Genomic DNA, 12686 nt, shown 5'->3' with positions numbered 1-12686 from the left:
GTATTTCATTTGGGGCGGCAAATGCCGACTCACATTGGACCAGCACCTCGGCAATGGCTTTCTTCGTTTCTTCGGGGAGGCCCGTCGCTATTCGCACATTTTTGTCGCTTGAGATGGCGAATAGTTCCGTTTCTCCCAATGCTTCCGCTGGCAACTTCTCCTCTACCCTATCTTCCTCGTCTGGCTTTGGTTCAAGTGACAATGTATAGGCCTGTTGAGATACAAGTTGATCACCTTCAACTATGATTCGCCCTTGGTGTGTTGGTAAATGTAATGTTAAATGCTTCATTGAGATGAGCGACTCCGTTTCTGACAGGAATGGGCGTCCCAGAATTATGTTGTAGGCCAATGGGAGATCAACAATTGCGAATTCTAAATCACCTCGCCATTTTAGCTTTTTATCGCCCATTTCTGCCTCCAACACCACCTGTCCACTTGTTTGAGAGGATTGACCCCCAAAACCTGTTACATCCATGAATGTATGTTCCACTCGTTCATCATTAATTCCCAACTTGTTGAATGCAGTCCGAGTAATAACATTACAAGAACTGCCAGTATCAATAAGGACCCGCTTGACGTCCCATCCTTCTACAGCCATTGTAATCACCAAAGCATCCGCATGCGGCTCCGTGATTCGCGCGAATGAGTAATTGAGGGCATCCCCCCTATGAGTGTTGCTTTTTCGCTGTTCACGGTGAGCTCTTTTTGTTGGACGCTCATAGATCCCGCCGGCTATCACGTTTATCACTCCTTTTTTTCTGCTTCTTTTCGGGCCTTGCCTCTTCTTGATGTGGTAACGTTGCTTTCTCGTCACTAGTCTCCTTTCGTACAAATTGATTCAGCTTGCCCCTTTCGATCAGCCTTTCAATCTCCTTCTTCAATTCATAGCAATCGTTCGTGTCGTGGCCGTTCAGTCTGTGGAACCTGCAATATTTGTTAGGATGTCGGCCCAAACTGGTTCGACCTTTTACCTCGGGGAACCGCACATCCTTCTTCAGGGGGCTCTTTTCGATCCAAAGTAACACCTCCTGGCGAGTCGTGTTTAATGGTGTCTGATATCCGCCACTTTGAAAGGGGCGATCGCCTCTTCGAACAAAATTACTTTTGGACTGGGTCTGGCGCCGATTGTCCGAAGTGGATCTAGCGGCATCTCTTTCTCGCCGGGTTTGAGCCCTATGTTCCCTGTTGACATCATCCACTTCCATGAATTCCTTTGCTATTTTCATGAGTTCGGCCACTGTGCGTGGCTTGTTGCGGATGATTTCCTCCCGTATACTCCAATCTGTGGTTCCATCTGCCATGATGTTGCGGATGCTCACGATATCCGGGTTTTGCAATCGCACCAGAATATCGTTGAATGCGACAACAAATTCCCTTAGGGAATTATAGTTCCTCTGTTTGATCTCCTTCAGCTGCCTATCCGTCACATCCGCTGCTTTAGAGCCCACAAATTTCGCACAGAAATCCCGACTATATTGATGCCAATTGTGAATAGATTCTGCGGGTAAAGATCGAAACCAATCAGATGCGGCTCAGCCCAAAGTTGTCGAGAATAACCTGCAAATGATGCTTTCACTCGCTCCTGCAACATCCATTAGTTCTCTGTAGTTCCTGACATGAGCCTCAGGATCAGAATTTGGATCCCCATAGTATTTAGGTATCGCGGGCGCTTTGATTCTGTGATCTGGAATGAATTCCCGCAACGAAGGGGCAAAAGGTGAATCGCTCTGGACCTCTGCTCTCGGCCTAGGCGAGTACCCCATTCGCTCCATCATGCTTCGTAATTGATCTTCTAAGTCAATATCGGGTATTCGCCGGACTTCTTCCATCCGCTGCTGGTGAATTCTGGGTGGCATCCATCCGCCCATCGGTGTTGAGACGTGTGCCTGTTGGGGGACTAACCGTTGTCCCATTATAGGATCAAATTTCCATGTGTGCTCTCGCCCAGGAGTCATCAACTCCGAATGTCTGTGAGGAAAAGGTTCCACTTGCTGTAGCGGAAGAGTGCCTTGATTTGGCGCCTGAGATGGCTGCGGGAGGGCCGATATGACAGGGATAGTCGGTGATTGTGTTGAGATAACCACATGTTCTTGAGGAGCAGCCGCCACGGCGGTATTGTGTTCGGCGAGGGCAGTTAGTAAATTAATCATTCGATCTCCAGCCGCCTGGCTCATGTTCGAAGCCAAGACTTGTCCTGCCATCTGCACGAAATCACTATTGGACATTTCCATCTCAGTTTGCACTTGGACTTCCAATAAGGGACTCAATTGTCCCGAAGGACCCGATGAGCTAGGCACCACAGGCTGTGTACTTGCAGGTTGCGAATTTGCAATCCGTGGTCCCCTGGAGTTCATACTAGTTGATGTAGTGGTAACGCCGGTCGTTCGTGATGGTTCTGACATGTTCTTCGCGTACCTTTAACCAAATGTTGGTAAAAAAGGTCCACCTTCACCGCACCAATGATAACTTGCCGGATCCGATTTGATATTCTCTGCCAGAGTTACCTGCAAAACAGAACCGGAGACAGGATCTCCGGGAAAACTCTCCGACGATCAAGTCAGTTTTTGTAAGAAGGTTGGTAATTTGACAATAGTATTGCGGGGAAAATTGTGAGCGTACCTTTTTCCCTCATTCTTAAGGCCTTTTATAGGTGTTTTTTAGGTAACCGCCGAGGGCGATTACTCCTTAGTGGGCCACGTTCTGAGGGCGGTTCCCCTTTTTTAGGCCATGTCCCTTTCATGGCTTTCATGGCAACGAACGTGGTTCTGAGTGGGAGTCTTGGTGCTCCGTTTAGGAATTCGGGGCGGTTACTCGCTTCACCCGTTTTCGCTTATTCGGGTCCCATTGGGGGCGGTTACTCGCTGCGCCCGCTTCCTTTATTCGGGTCTCATCCGATCTTAGACCATAGGTCTAAGTATGGGCTGGGCCTGTGAAATGAATATGACCCGTTTTAGCCTCGCGGGTCATCACATGCCTCCCCTTTAGTTTGATACAAGAGCCCTTTAGGGTCTGTTCATAGGGGACGCTTCGTTTTTGCTTGTCTATTCAAAATTCAAAAACTTGTGAATTTTTCCTCTTTCGTTATTTCTTTTCCGGCGTTGACCTCTTATTTCCGTCATTTCTCTGTGTTGTCTTTCCCATGTAAGTTTTCCTCTTCATAATTTGTACCTCGTTCGGCTTTTTACTTCTGTTTATTTCTTTTCCTCAACATGTCGAACCCCGACCTTGACTTCGCACCGTTCGATGAGAGCTACGTCCGTGAGGTTTCTCATGAAGTTGATGAGATGGTTGATGAAGTTTCAACCAGTTCTCATGGGTCTGATTCCCAACCCGCTGACTTCCTCCACCTGGCGAATACAACCGACGAGGGTCTAGGTTTTGACCCTAAGAAGTTGATTCCGCCACCTGTCCCAACCCCCCGTTTGTTACCAAAGAGGGACAGGTCGAGAAGCCTAGTTTGTCGCGAGACCATTGAGGATTTGCGGGTGCAATATCCTTGGCTCCAAGGTCTCGAGACCATCATTCCCGGGGAGGATAGAGGACCGGGCGATTACCCAAAGGGGTATTTCACCATTTTCGTCGCCCAGATTATCTGCGGCTTCACTTATCCGCTGGCGGATGAGATTGCTTCCATCCTCGGTGGTTACGGAATCGGACCCGGGCAGTTACATCCAAATGGATGGGCCGACTTGACCCTGGATAAATTTCTGGCGGATTGTTTGGAGGTACCTTTCTCGCTTAAAATTTTCTCCAAGCTTCATCATTTCAAGAGTTCGGCGGGGTATTTCACTTTCATCCGCCAGAGCGGATACTATGGTTTTGACGAGAAACTGAACAAGATCCGCGAGTGGGATCGCTCTTACTTTTTTATCAAGTTTAATGAGGGAAATCCGAACTTCCTTCGCCATTGGGGCCGGCCCAATGTGAAGAGTTTGAACTTCGGTTATCCCAGCGAGGAAGAATCCGCCGTCATCAAGTTCCTGAAGAGTACCCCTCCTTTTGTATGGACATATGATCAAGCCTTCCATATGCTAAGGAGCCGAGTAGCGATTGCCTACCGCGAGGGGGATCGCGTGGTCTATATCCCTTATCGCGTTTTTATACAAGGTACTTTTTATTTCCAAGTTGATGATTTCTTTTAACCCTTTGCAGGGGTGATCCTTTATCTCAAATCGCTGCAGATCGGGAGGCTAAAGCCCTAGCGAGAAGGAAGAAGCGGATGGCGGGAACCGCCTCCGTTGTAGGGGCGGATTCTTCTGGAGGAACGATTCCTTCCATTGAGGCGGCTTCTCCTGTAAGGGCCTCCGTTTCACAAGGTCCCGCTTCTGCCTCCGAGGATCTTCCTTTGACGAGGAAGCGGAAGATAAGTGCGGATACAGAGTCTTCTCGTCCCAAGAAGAAGAACACCTCCGTGTCCCTTACTGTTGGCGGTACACCCGTATCCGCCTCATCCAAAGGAAAGAGCAGTACCCCAATTCATGAGGTATCCTGATCTATTCCCTCTTTCTATATTGCTACTTTTTTCCTCATGAGCTATCTGCTGTTCTCTTGATATTTTTCTTTACGCCTTTGCAGCCAATTCCCGACATCAGCGGATGGTGGACTAGGACCTTTGGCATGGCCGTGAGTTTTTCTTGCAAGGACATTGTCTCTTCCATATGCAATGTCCTCGGGCGGCTTCCCTCTGCTTCCCGTGTACGCGAACAAGTACCGCTCCCTACCGCTGTGGAGGGGATCGAGAAGCGTTCTGTAGAGGTATATTGTTGCTTGTCATTCTCTTTCAAGGATCTTGTGTCCATTATAACCGCCTATTTCTATTCGCCCTTTTTTATTCGTGAGCCGTTTTATATGCAGATTATCAATTTCGCTGAGGGCATTCTCCGAAGGGATGCCGAGCGAGCCAAGGAGTTGGAAGGTCTTGGTACTGAATTGGCGACTCAGAAGTCGCTTTATGATGATGTCCAAGGGAAGGTGAAGGTCCTAGAAGGCGCCCTTCAGAAGGCTGTGAGCGAGAAGGAGGAGGCTCTTAAATCTCTTCAGGCTAAGTCCGATGAGCTGCGAAAGGCCCTCGATGATCTAGCTGATTCCAAGGAGACACAAAAGAAGAGGGCTGAGGAAATTCTGGCTGAAGACGGTGCCCGCATCTACTAGTATGGGGAGCGGATTCATGCCGTTTATGAGCATGGACATCAGGGTCTCGTACTTAACCGCCCCAAGGTTCCCATCCCTGAAAAGGATTTAACTGAGAAGTGGGACAAGCTGGAAGCCGAGGATGCTGATATGGATGAGGTACTCCTCTGAAGCAGTTATTGATTCGAGGGTTGAGGATTCGCTTGAAGTAGATCCGTTCATAGCAATCGTTCGTGTCGTGGCCGTTCAGTCTGTGGAACCTGCAATATTTGTTAGGATGTCGCCCCAAACTGGTTCGACCTTTTACCTCGGGGAACCGCACATCCTTCTTCAGGGGGCTCTTTTCGATCCAAAGTAACACCTCCTGGCGAGTCGTGTTTAATGGTGTCTGATATCCGCCACTTTGAAAGGGGCGATCGCCTCTTCGAACAAAATTACTTTTGGACTGGGTCTGGCGCCACTTCCATCATCCACTTCCATGAATTCCTTTGCTATTTTCATGAGTTCGGCCACTGTGCGCGGCTTGTTACGGATGATTTCCTCCCGCATACTCCAATCTGTGGTTCCATCTGCCATGATGTTGCGGATGCTCACGATATCCGGGTTTTGCAATCGCACCAGAATATCGTTGAATGCGACAACAAATTCCCTTAGGGAATTATAGTTCCTCTATTTGATCTCCTTCAGCTGCCTATCCATCACATCCGCTGCTTTACAGCCCACAAATTTCGCACAGAAATCCCGACTATATTGATGCCAATTGTGAATAGATTCTGCGGGTAAAGATCGAAACCAATCAGATGCGGCTCCGCCCAAAGTTGTCGAGAATAACCTGCAAATGATGCTTTCACTCGCTCCTGCAACATCCATTAGTTCTCTGTAGTTCCTGACATAAGCCTCAGGATCAGAATTTGGATCCCCATAGTATTTAGGTATCGCGCGCGCTTTGATTCTGTGATCTGGAATGAATTCTCGCAACGAAGGGGCAAAAGGTGAATCGCTCTGGACCTCTGCTCTCGGCCTAGGCGAGTACCCCATTCGCTCCATCATGCTTCGTAATTGATCTTCTAAGTCAATATCGGGTATTCGCCGGACTTCTTCCATCCGCTGCTGGTGAATTCTGGGTGGCATCCATCCGCCCATCGGTGTTGAGACGTGTGCCTGTTGGGGGACTAACCGATGTCCCGTTATAGGATCAAAGTTCCATGTGTGCTCTCGCCCAGGAGTCATCAACTCCGAATGTCTGTGAGGAAAAGGTTCCACTTGCTGTAGCGGAAGAGTGCCTTGATTTGGTGCCTGAGATGGCTGCGGGAGGGCCGATATGACAGGGATAGTCGGTGATTGTGTTGAGATAACCACATGTTCTTGAGGAGCAGCCGCCACGGCGGTATTGTGTTCGGTGAGGGCAGTTAGTAAATTAATCATTCGATCTCCAGCCGCCTGGCTCATGTTCGAAGCCAAGACTTGTCCTGCCATCTGCACGAAATCACTATTGGACATTTCCATCTCAGTTTGCACTTGGACTTCCAATAAGGGACTCAATTGTCCCGAAGGACCCGATGAGCTAGGCACCACAGGCTGTGTACTTGCAGGTTGCGAATTCGCAATCCGTGGTCCCCTGGAATTCATACTGGTTGATCTAGTGGTAACGCCGGTCGTTCGTGATGGTTCTGACATGTTCTTCGCGTACCTTTAACCAAATGTTGGTAAAAAAGGTCCACCTTCACCGCACCAATGATAACTTGCCAGATCCGATTTGATATTCTCTGCCAGAGTTACCTGCAAAACAGAGCCGGAGACAGGATCTCCGGGAAAACTCTCCGACGATCAAGTCAGTTTTTGTAAGAAGGTTGGTAATTTGACAATAGTATTGCGGGGAAAATTGTGAGCGTACCTTTTTCCCTCGTTCTTAAGGCCTTTTATAGGTGTTTTTTAGTTAACCGCCGAGGGCGGTTACTCCTTAGTGGGCCACGTTCTGAGGGCGGTTCCCCCTTTTTAGGCCATGTCCCTTTCGTGGCTTTCATGGTAACGAACGTGGTTCTGAGTGGGAGTCTTGATGCTCCGTTTAGAAATTCGGGGTGGTTACTCGCTTCACCCGTTTCCGCTTATTCGGGTCCCATTCGGGGCGGTTACTCGCTGCGCCCGCTTCCTTTATTCGGGTCTCATCCGATCTTAGACCATAGGTCTAAGTATGGGCTGGGCCTGCGAAATGAATATGACCCGTTTTAGCCTCGCGGGTCATCATATTGTTCTTTGCTTCAATTACTTTTCATATTTAGTTCTTTTTTCTCAATATTTTCCTTGTCATGGCTCAAGAAACCACATATGTAGTACAATATTTCATTATCTTGATTACCAATGTAAAATTGAACAATTAAAAGGTTGAATTAATAAAAACAAAAATAAAAGAACAACAAAAAGAAAGCAATAAAAAAACCTACGACAATTTTAAAAAAAATCATATGACAGTTATTGTTTAAGTGAATATTTTTTTAACCAACAGATATTGATAAATAATATCCACGTAAATCAAGGAATATGTGGCAGTTATTAGTTTTGACAAAAACAAGATAGTTTTATTTATTTTTGATAATTTTAGAAGTTCAATTATTTTAGTGAGAAATTTGTATATATTTACATACAATACAATATGATTTCATGTAATTTACCCTATAACTATTACTAGCTAAACTAAATGTTAGTGGACCCATATGTCTATTACCTGGCATATGTTTGTTAGCTGGTATATGTTGGCGGGGCTATATGTATAGTGTAATGATGGTTCTTATTACAAGTTACATCATCTCACATGAATATTTTTATGTAATTTACCCTATAATAATTAGTGACCAAACTAAATGTTAGTGGGTCTATATGTTTGTTAGCTGGTATATGTTTGGTGGAGCCATATGTATAGTGTAACGATGGTTCTTGTTACAAGTTGCAGCATCTCATATAAATATTCTTTGTTGGTATATGTTAGTGGACCCGTATGGATATTGTAATCATGGTTGACATAATCTATTAGTGGAAGTTGCAGCATCTCATGCATGGTATATGTTAGTGGACCCGTATGAATAGTGTAATGACGGTTAACATAATATATCGGTGCAAGTTGCAGCATCTTATGCATGGTATATGTTAGTGGGCCCGTATGTATAGTGAGATTGAACGAATTATTTAAATTAGTGAAAACTGCAAATTGGCAATGCAATTGCTACTTGAAACTCAAATTATAGTTTCTAACCACAAATTCAAAGATAAAGAATGAAGAAAATATAGATTGTTGGATGATGAAAACCATGAATAATAAATACTTGGTGACGAAGATCGAACCAATAATGATGAAGACGAAGCAAAGATTTTGAATGAGAGGATTACTAACTGGGAGTGAAGACGAGTGGAAGGAATAGAATGAATAACACAAGAAATAATTGATGAAGAGATGAAGGAATCGTGGTGAGTGGGGTGAGAGTTTAGAAGAACCAAACGATGTCAGTATAGGTAGATGTTCTCTTTCTTTTAGTTATGGCTTAAGGTGTTATTAGTGCTTTTCTATTCAAAATTTTATCATTTGATCCCTGACTTATTATTTGGTCATATTTGGCTCCTTAATTATCCCAATCGGTGAAATTTTACCCAATTTGGATGGAAACTTGATAAAACTGTTATCCCACAGATATCTAGTGATATTTTGACACGTTGTACATCTTAAGTTTTATTTGTCCATATTTACCTCTAACATTTTAAATGGTAAGAAATTATCTTTGTCTTTTTCAAGCAATATCAATTTTAGCCCTACATAACAAAATTTTGATGTATTAGGTTTAGCATTGGTAAACTTTCAAATTGGATATTCTAACAATTAATTATATCTAAAGTGTTTACTGTGTTACTAACATAGTTAGAAATAACCTGTCAAAATAGCAATAACTAAGGCCTTGTTTGATAAAGCACTTAATTGCTTAAATTAAAATGTTAAGCACTTATTTAATTTAAGTGCGTTTGATAACGGTTGTTTTTCCACCACTTAAATTAGTTAATTAAGTTAAAAATCACTTATTTTGATAAGTCAAAATATTTAACTTATCATTTTAAGTTAAACATTATCAACTCATACTTTTTTAAAAATTAAATCATTCAATATTTTCAGCACTTATAATATTCAGCACTTAAAATTCAGTACTTATTTTTTCAGCACTTAATTTTCAGTTTTATCAAACAGCACCTAAGTCTAACACATATAACTGATTCATAAAAAAAAATGTCAAAATGGTTAAAATGTTTACTACTGCTTCATTTTATTAAACTGGTTTAGAAGGTCAAATAAACCCGTTCAAATTTGCCGTTAAGTATCACTAAATTAATCTTGCTTGGAACCTTGGATGTGAAATTTTAACATTTTGTACGTTGGAAGTAAATTTGCACTTCTAAAAAAAGCAAATTTGTAACTTATTCTTATAATTTATTAAAATGAGCAAATTTGTAACTTGTTCTTATAACCAAATTATAAGTCCCTAATTTATTTCACAAAAAGGAGAAAATTTGCAATTTATTTTTATAATTTGTGCTATCAAAGCATAGTTTTTTTTTTTGAAAGAATAAAGAATTGTATTAACTTAAATCATAATGTAAAACATTGATAAGAAAAGGTGGTGGACATGCCCACTCACACCAATCAGACCTAGAACTAACAGCTTTTGCTAAAGAATGGGCTGCCAGATTCGTTGATCGCTTAATAAATGAGATCAAAGCAAAGTTCAGATCTTGAAGAATAGAACAACAGTCTTGAATGACATCAGATAAATAGGAGAGATTAAAGATTTTGGATTGAATTGTTGTTACCATATTAAGACAATTAGATTGAACCACTACATGGGACAATTTGAGAGATTTAAGCCAACTAAGCTCCTCCCAAACAGCAATTGCTTCTGCCAAAGTTGGGTCGATAATATCTGCTAAGCCTGCTTTCCTTGCGTGAATGCATTCACCAAGATGATTCCGTACTAGCATACCCACTGAACAAAAGGTCGAATCTGCTTCAATCCCCGAATCAACATTACAGATCAAAGCCCCTAGGGGTGGTGTCTTCCATGTAGCTGAAAACATTGAGTGACTCAGTCTGATACAGGGTGCGTATACCTGGGCATTTTTCCAAGCAGATTCTTCTGTCCTAGCTGCCAAAAGAATTGAATCCGGTAAGCTGTATTTTTTGTTCCAGACAACTTGGTTGCGATACTTCCAAATATTTCAAAGGACTACTGCTACGGATTTTGCAGCTGATATAGATGAAGTAAACAAGCTTTTGAACCAACAAAAAACATCAGAAATGTGCTACATGCGATTATCAGAAAAGAACAATCCCCATATTTGTTTTGCGAATACACAGGAGATGAAAATTGTGTGTTTCATCTTCTCCGGACGAGTTGCATATAAGGCATCGGTTTGGTAAAGAACTGTGGCGCTTTTCCAAATTTGACATTATCGGTAGATATCAGAGCATAGTTATTACTTACTATATTGGAGCATAGTTTAGTCACTTAATTTTGAAAATTGAAGGTTAGCTTGTGTTAAGCCTCCAAATGTGTCTTTGACTTTTAAATTTATAATACTCTTTCGCTAGCTTTTGAAATCATATGATACACACAATGATAATATGTTGTTGTGAACGTGGATATGAAACATATTTCATAAATTTTGTTCAATGTCAAGAGTATTTGTTAATGGTAGGCGTTGGAGAGTATGTAATCGGCATGATGTGGATATGAGTACGTATTATTCTATGACAGTTAGTGTTTAAGTGAATATTTATTAAAAAAATGGATATTTTTTAACCAACAGGTATTGATAAATAATATCCACGTAAATCAAGGAATATGTGGTAGTTATTAATTTTGACAAAAACAAGATAGTTTTATTTATTTTTGATAATTTTAGAAGTTCAATTATTCTAGTGAGAAACTTGTATATATTTACATACAATATAATTTTCATGTAATTTACCCTGTACCTATTACTGACCAAACTAAATGTTAGTGGACCCATATGTTTGTTAGCTGGCATATGTTGGTGGGGCCATATGTTTAGTGTAATGATGGTTCTTGTTGCACGACATCTCACATGTAGTGGCGGAGCCAGAATTTGAGATTAGGAAGGGCTAATTTTAGCCTAACATTGTCCAAAAAAAAAAAAAAAAAAAATCATATGTACATATAAAAAAATTAAAGATAAAACTTGTATATAGAAAATTAATTCTATTGCAAAAAGTAATTTTTACAGATACGATACCGATAAATATATAACTATATTTTTAAAAATAAATAAGCTACTGACAATCTACAATCTAGTGATAGTTGGCAATAGTGTTCTCTGAGACCGAATATTCTGAAAACCCCTAATTTATGAACTCAATTCAAAGTCATAAATTAAACCCCTAAATTTATATCATAAAACCCTAATTTATAAACACAATTCAAAATCATAACTTAAACTTCTAAATTTATATAAAAAAGATCACTAAATTTATACCACAATACAAAACCTCTAATTTATAAACCAATTAAAAGTCATAATTAAACCCCTAAATTTATCTCATAATTTAACCCTAAATTAGGAAATTCTCAATTAATCAAAATTTGCATTACTAAATTAAATTAAACCACACCAATAATACTAATAATTCATAAAAAAAAACATCAAATTAGATATATAATAAGCTAAATTAGAAGTTTTAGAATAAAATGCACACAAATAATGAGTAACCTAAAAATTTAAATATTAAACAATTAAGAGAAAGAGCAAGACATTAAAAGAATTACCTTAGTTTAATATATTAGCTTGGTAAGAGAAGGCAAAAAAATAATGCCTAATAATAATACATATATATATTAAATGTGAGAAGAAGACAAAGGAAGAAGAAAAAAGAATGGATGTTGGTTGGTCGAAGAAAGAGAGAGGCATAAAAAGACAAGAGCAGCGCAGGAGGAAATAAGAAAGTGAAGGAAAAATAAGGAGCATGGACATCACGTGTATTGAATCTATTTTTTTTAAACTGGGCCCAGACAAAACGACGTCGTTTTGACTGGGCCCAATTTAAAAAAAAATTAGTGCCCATCACAACATTAATTGGGCAGGGCATTATGCTGTGTTTCTTCTTCGTTGAAGAACCGAAGAAGAAATACAGGGGCGGCAGCTATCTCCAACAATGGAGAAGAGGGGGCTGAACAGGGGCGGAACAGTGCCCTCCCTAGGGGTTTCGCCAGAGCTGGGGGGCTTCGGCCCCCCAATCTCTGGGCTGTCTCCGCCCCTGCTCACATGAATATATTTTTTTTTATGTAATTTACCCTATAATAATTACTGACCAAACTAAATGTTAGTGGGCCCATATGTTTGTTAGCTGGTATATGTTTACTGGAGCCATATGTATAGTGTAATGATGGTTCTTGTTACAAGTTGGAGCATCTCACATGAATATTTTTTGTTGGTATATATTAGTGGGCCCGTATGAATAGTGCAATGATGGTTGACCTAATCTATTAGTGGAAGTTACATCATCT

This window comes from Euphorbia lathyris, chromosome 9 (genome assembly GCF_963576675.1).
Source record: "Euphorbia lathyris chromosome 9, ddEupLath1.1, whole genome shotgun sequence".
In the NCBI taxonomy this organism is placed as follows: Eukaryota; Viridiplantae; Streptophyta; class Magnoliopsida; order Malpighiales; family Euphorbiaceae; genus Euphorbia; species Euphorbia lathyris.
Note: the sequence above shows the minus strand (reverse complement) of the source record.